At 37.3% G+C, this 6,540-nt stretch overlaps 2 pseudogenes; one reads left to right on the plus strand and one right to left on the minus strand.

The window, feature by feature from the left end:
• The first annotated feature begins 215 nt into the window (after positions 1-215).
• Positions 216-2,582, plus strand: LOC133712571 (26S proteasome non-ATPase regulatory subunit 2 homolog A-like; annotated as a pseudogene).
• Positions 2,583-2,699: 117 nt separating this feature from the next.
• LOC133712572 (peroxisomal adenine nucleotide carrier 1-like) lies at positions 2,700-5,025 on the minus strand (annotated as a pseudogene).
• Positions 5,026-6,540: the final 1,515 nt, after the last annotated feature.

Below are 6,540 nucleotides of genomic sequence, written 5' to 3' on the forward strand. Positions count from 1 at the left end.
ACGTAGCTATTCCTCTCCCTCCTTTCCATTTTTCTTTGATGCAGCAGGATTGTTGGAGTAGGATTATACTATCTGCTGATCCCATTTTGAATCCGGACGACTTAATGGTTCTAATTTTCAAGAAGGCCCCTTTAAATAAAGGGGTTGTACCTTTGGCTCTCACTAAAGCAGGCCAAAAATTCTGGACTTGTTACACTGAGAGAGATGGTGTCTGCTTTGAGGATGCTATATTTCATCGAGGCCAAGCCTATGCAATTGGAGTGGGGGGATCGGTTTTTTCACTCGAGCTGAATGATCACAGCAAGCTTTTAGACAAATTAGAACTTGCACCTCCATTGGGCTTAGATTCTGATGCTGATAGAGAGCTTACTCTGGAGTCTGGAGTCAAGTAATGGACAACTATTGGATGTAGGGATACTATTCAATAGGTTACTATTCCAATGATTTTTTGTCTGAATGCTCTAGTGACTATTATTACTCTTCCGACGAGGAGGAGGAGGAGGAGGAGGAGTTGAATACTGAGACAGCCATGGTTGTTCATTGCAGATATCCTCCAGAGAAAATTATACTTGCGCCTTCTTTAGGCTCTAAGGCCTATAGGGAATATCTTGTGGAATCAACTAAGGGAGAACTATTGCATGTTCGAAGATTATATAGGTACAAGGAATTCAAGGTTTACAAGGTGGTATTGGACGGAAAAGATGGTGGTTCCATGGTGCAGCATGTTGAGGTAAACGGTATTGGAGACGACGCTATATTCATTGATGAACATCAACATTCATTCTCTGTTTTGGCATCGAAAATTCCGAGGTGCCAACCAAATTCCATATACTTTATACATACTACTCGACGCCGGGAAATATTAATATGTATCTATGACTTAGAGGCTGGGACTCTCACAGTAGATCATGGAAAAACTGCTCTATATTCTTGGGACACGTTCATTGAGCCAAGGTTTCCGAGTTGGGTTGTGCCACCGGTTAGCTAGCTTCAGCTTCTTGTACAATTGTAACTGTAAAATATCCCTTGTGAAAGATTTTAGATGACTCCATGTACAGCCATATACTTGTTTTGTTTTCGCCTTCCCATTTTATAAACAAAGACGGTTCTTGCTATTTGTGTAGCAATTCCCCCAAACCACTTCCAAATTACGAGTCAATGGAGCCCATCAACCACCAACTCATTCCTGATTCCTGTTGATAAGTAGTCGTTTTATCCGGATTCCTTTTTGTGGGAATTTGATTCACTATATTAATTACTGGTGCCTTGTTAGGGATTGGAATTTAGGGTTGCGGTGTCAAACATGAATGTGATCCCGAACTGGCGATTTTGAGGGAATATGTAGATAAAGAAGATCCATCTATCCATGTTGGTGCAATAATGGGACTAGGGATTGCATATGCTGGTTCGCAGAATGAGCAGATAGGTAGACAGTTGACTCCGATACTTAATGACGCAAAAGTTCCACTTGATGTGGTCACATTCAGTGCAATCTCATTGGGGGTTTGATATCCATTGGTTCCTGCAATGAAGAGGTAGCTCAAGCTATCACACTCGCACTAATGGACCGAACTGACGCAGAGTTGGGAGACCTCCTTGCTCGCCTAATTTAGGTTAGCCTTGGCCTTGTGTACCTTGGGAAGCAAGATAATGTTGAAGCCACTGCTCAAGTTTCACAAACATTTAATGAAAAAATCAGTAGACATTGTGATATGACTCTGCTTTCTTGTGCTTATGCTGGAACAGGAGATGTTCTCAAGGTTCAAACCCTTCTCGGCCATTGTTCGCAACATGTTGAGGAGAAGGGTGAAACTCACCAGGGACCTGCTGTTCTTGGAATTGCTATGATAGCAGTGGCTGAAGAATTGGGACTTAAAATGGCAATTCGTCCATTAGAGCATCTTCTACAGTATGGACAACAAAGCATCCGGAAGGCAGTTCCTTTGGCCCTTGATCTCCTTTGCATATCAAAACCAAAGGTCAATGTATTGGACACATTAAGCAGACTTAGCCATGATGCAGATTCAGAAGTAGCAATGGCTGCAGTGGTTTCCTTAGGTTTGATAGGTGCAGGAACCAATAATGCCAGAATAGCTGCCATGCTGCGCAGTCTTTCAAGTTATTACTACAAAGATGCCAACCTTCTCTTCTGTGTGCGCATTGCTCAAGGTCTTGTACATTTGGGAATGGGTTTATCAACTCTAAATCCATATCATTCCGACTGCTTCTTGCTATCACCAGCAGCTCTTGGTCATGCTGCACGCATATCTTGATATGAAAGCCATCATTTTGGGGAAGTATCATTATGTCCTCTACGATCTTGTTATGGCGGTGCAGCCAAGAATGTTGTTGACCGTGGACGAGAATCTCAAACCCTTGTCTGTCCCTGTTCGAGTGGGAAAAGATGTTGTTGGGTAGGCGGCCATCCAAAAACAATAACTGGTTTCCAAACCCACTCAACACCAATTGTTCTGGCGGCTGGTCAGAAAGCAGAGTTGGTGACTGAGAACTATATTCCCCTTTCTCCCTTTCTTGAAGGTTTTGTTATTTTGAAAGAAAACCTGGACTAAAAGGATGACTAATTTTGTCAAGCATGACAGCAGCGAGCTGCGTTTGATATTGGTTTTCATTTGTTTCTGGTTTCAGTTTCCTCTTGTTGCAAGTCATAATCCAATTTCATCGTTGAAGTCGTACCAAAAGATAGAGAATGGTGCAGCATGTATCAATGTTTAAAATTTGCTAATCTTTTTCTTGAAGGACACTAATAATAAATTTATGCTGCATAAGAAAGATTGCGAGTTTATTCAAAAAAAGAAAAAGAAAGAGAATTGACTATCCACCTGCTGGCTGGTTACGTCAAGCAAGACGCGATACACTTTGAGACCACACGCAAAGCAAAAGCAGAAAAAGCAGAAAGAGCTTCTGGAGATGACTCTGTACCTGTTCTTTTGCTCAGCTGCCCAATCAATAGCCTTTGCTTCAGCTGATCAAATACCGTATACTGCAAAAAAGAGAAGTCCAGGATTCAACTTCAGTTTCTTTTCTTTCAAGCTAAACATCATAGTTGCGCAGACATTTGAAAAAAGAAGATGGAAAATCTAAGTAATAGCTAAAGGTTGCGTTTAACCTCTTCAAGCAAGAATGTAACCTAAGTTCACTTCTTGACAAAATAATAATGAAAATAGATAATCATGACTTCATTTATCTTAAATTGCAACAGAACCAAGTAATACATGTGACTATGTGAGGCACACATTATATGGTGTGCCAAACAAAAGAAAACATGTAACCTAGATTGCACACTCAAGTACCTGGATTGATGGGTTAGAAGTCAAAAGAAGTGATATGCCAAGACCATCAAACGCTTCAATCCAAGTTCCCTCTGACAGGGTCTTCCAGAGTACTTTGGATTTCCCAAACTCACTTGTTTGCATCCTTGATGATACTGTATCCAATGGCTGCAAATTAAAATTCAGAAATCTGAATATTGTAAACCATATTTCACAAATAAGATACACATTGGACACTACGTGGGCTCCAAGGGAATTTGTTGCTGATAACATATGTTTGCAAATGGTCTATTTGACTTTAAATGGCCCAGGACTAACAGGCGTTTGAAACTGAAAATGAAAGTGTACGATGACTCACCATTGTCACTATGACTGTGCAAGCTCCAGCAGCTGCTGCAATGCTGCAACTATCAAGTTTGCTTTTGTACCCATGGTTTTGTTTCCACTTTTCTCCTAGTACAACCTCTTAAAAAAAACTGTATCCATAGAAGTAGATGAACTGTGAAATAAAGGACTGCAGGTTCTTTGTCCCAAGGCCCTGGTATAATGAAAGCACCTGACGGGTAGAAATTGCTTCCCAGAAAACATCAGAAATGTTCCTGCAAATCCGAGAAATTAAAATTTAGAAGAAAAAGAAAAAGGAAGACATGCCCTATGGATCACTAGGAAAGGCAGTTGTCACAACAAGATTTTTCAAGCCAAGATAATCTGAAATGGATACAAATTCCTGCTGTGCATCAAGATTCCTTCCTAAACGTCTAGAGTGAATTTTAGGGTATTATCATAGTACAAATTAGAAAACTGCTAAATCCCAGAATAAACAAGCACAAACTTTTTCAGTGACAAAATTGATTCAAACAACAAGTTTAATCACACTAGTAAGTGTATTCTTATCAACATGGTTATCGCAAAAAGAGAACATTTTGAAGGAATGGGAAATAGAAGAACATTACATGAGCATATAGGAGACCTTCTGTGGATACTTTTTAAGATACTGTACACATGAGAGAGCCATACATTAAATCTAGAACATGAACATGATATGTATCTGCTTACTAACAGCTGAACACTCTACAACAATATCAACTCTAGTAATACACCATCCCAAAAGCCAAAACCTTTGAAAAAGCCAGTCTGCATGACAAATTACAGTGACATTCCCATTGAAATTTGCAATTTGGGCAACAAGAACGCTCATTACATACAAGCAGTTAGCAACAAAATTAGCTACAAGAAAAACCCAGAAAAAAATAAATGCACAAAGAAGTAAAATCAAGTACTACTTATGTGGAAGGGATAGGTTGAAAAATCAATCAACCTGTACTTTTGCTGATTCTGAGCTCTGACTTCAGCTTGGTATTTGGTCTTGCAGGTATCAAGTGGGTACAAGATGGTGGTGCTGACCAGAGCTCCAATGGCCCCTGAGGTTGCCTCTGCAACAGATTCAAGATCAAACCCCATCCCTTTTATGTCAAATGAAATTGAAAGAATTGGGTTTTAAGAGATGGGGAGTGCATTTAGGAGGAGGGCATGCGAGTAATATGTTCCGTGGTGGTGGTGGTGCATGTTAGTGGGCAACTGAAAGTGACGCAGAGGAAGGAGCAAGCCAATTGGGATGAGTAGTAGCAGAAGCAATGGGTTGGTTTTACTGTGCTTGTGTATCTTCTTGGGAATCGGAAACGTGAATGCTCTGCCCTCTCTCTCTATCTATCATTTGTATTTGTCCCATGCTTTTTGGAACGGGTGCCCGACATTGTATGGGTTCAAGCAAATATGGGTTTGTCAAGTACGAATATCCAGTGTAGAGAAGTAAATACGAATAAAGATTATTTTTTTTTTTTTTTTTTTGGGAATGAGATATATACTCTTTTATCTTTTTGATTGAAATTTTTATAAAAAGATAAATTTAAGATATTAAAAAAAGAAATATAGAATGTGCATTGTGAAATAAATAGTGTAAATTTCACTCGCTTTTTTTTATACCAAAAAAGTTAGAACTGCCACTTGGTCGGTTCAGATCGGTTAGAGGCATTATCAACTTCTAAACTAAAACTTTCGGTTTCAAGACCAACTAAAATTTTCAATTTTCAATCATTTTTATCAATTTCAATATTTCAATTTTCGGCATTACTAACTTTACAATAAATATTTTTTAGACTTTGGGTCCATCTATTTATTTTTCAAGCTATTCAATATTAGAATAAACAATATTATTCATTTTACGCAATTTCATGAATTGTCGTAAACTTTGGGTCCATCTATTTATTTTTCAAGCTATTTGCACACATGACATAGAGTTCTATCCATTTTTTCAATAAAACTAGTTGCCAAATGATCTTTTACCGGGTTACCTAACAATATGTGATATATTTTGTCAAATTCATTAATATATATATATACACACACACACCCTACTAATCTAGTAGTAGTAATAATGTTATGGATGTCACTCAGTCGGTCAAATCGGTTAAACGCGTTATTAACTTCAAAACCAAAGATTTTGGTTTCAAAATTAAGGTACCAATTACCAACAAAAATTTCGGTATTAAATAACTTGTTATGCTATATTTCAAATCAGATTTTATAGCTGGGGTAAATGACCAAAAAATACATCTATGTATTAGAGGAAAAAAAATAGTCATATTTTCCTTATATTATTCTATAAGTATGTATAAATTGTTGTGATAAACACAAAAAATTTCTATACATGGCCTCCCAATTTAATAAAAGAATAAAGTACCATCTTTAAATTTTTCATAAATAAATTCTAATTGAATGGGGTACCATATAATTTAGAATTTCGATATCAATATCATTAAATGTTTTTAAAACATATCGTTTTACATACATTTTTTTGTTAATTTCATTTTTCTGTTCTAAAAGTTGTAATTAGTCAATTTATTGTCTATTATAAAATACCACGGGTAAAAAAATTTGTAATTGTTAATTTATTTGACCCCTCCAATGATGACTTGGTAGTTCTGTCACTGTGGAGAAAACTATACCAGTAGTTTGTTGAATTATTCAGATGTTTGGTGGATGAGAATTCAAATAATACAAAACATATTTCTAGGCATCTATTGCAAGGGAACGATAATAAATCTTTATCGATTTATCAATAACTAACATATGTAATCAATATAATCATAGCCGGTGACCTATTGGTAAGTTATAATTCAACATTGTAAATTTCTTGACTACGAAAGTGATCATTCTTGACATTTTGTGAACAGTATCTGACCAGCCAACC

This window comes from Rosa rugosa, chromosome 5 (assembly GCF_958449725.1).
Source record: "Rosa rugosa chromosome 5, drRosRugo1.1, whole genome shotgun sequence".
Lineage (NCBI taxonomy): Eukaryota > Viridiplantae > Streptophyta > Magnoliopsida > Rosales > Rosaceae > Rosa > Rosa rugosa.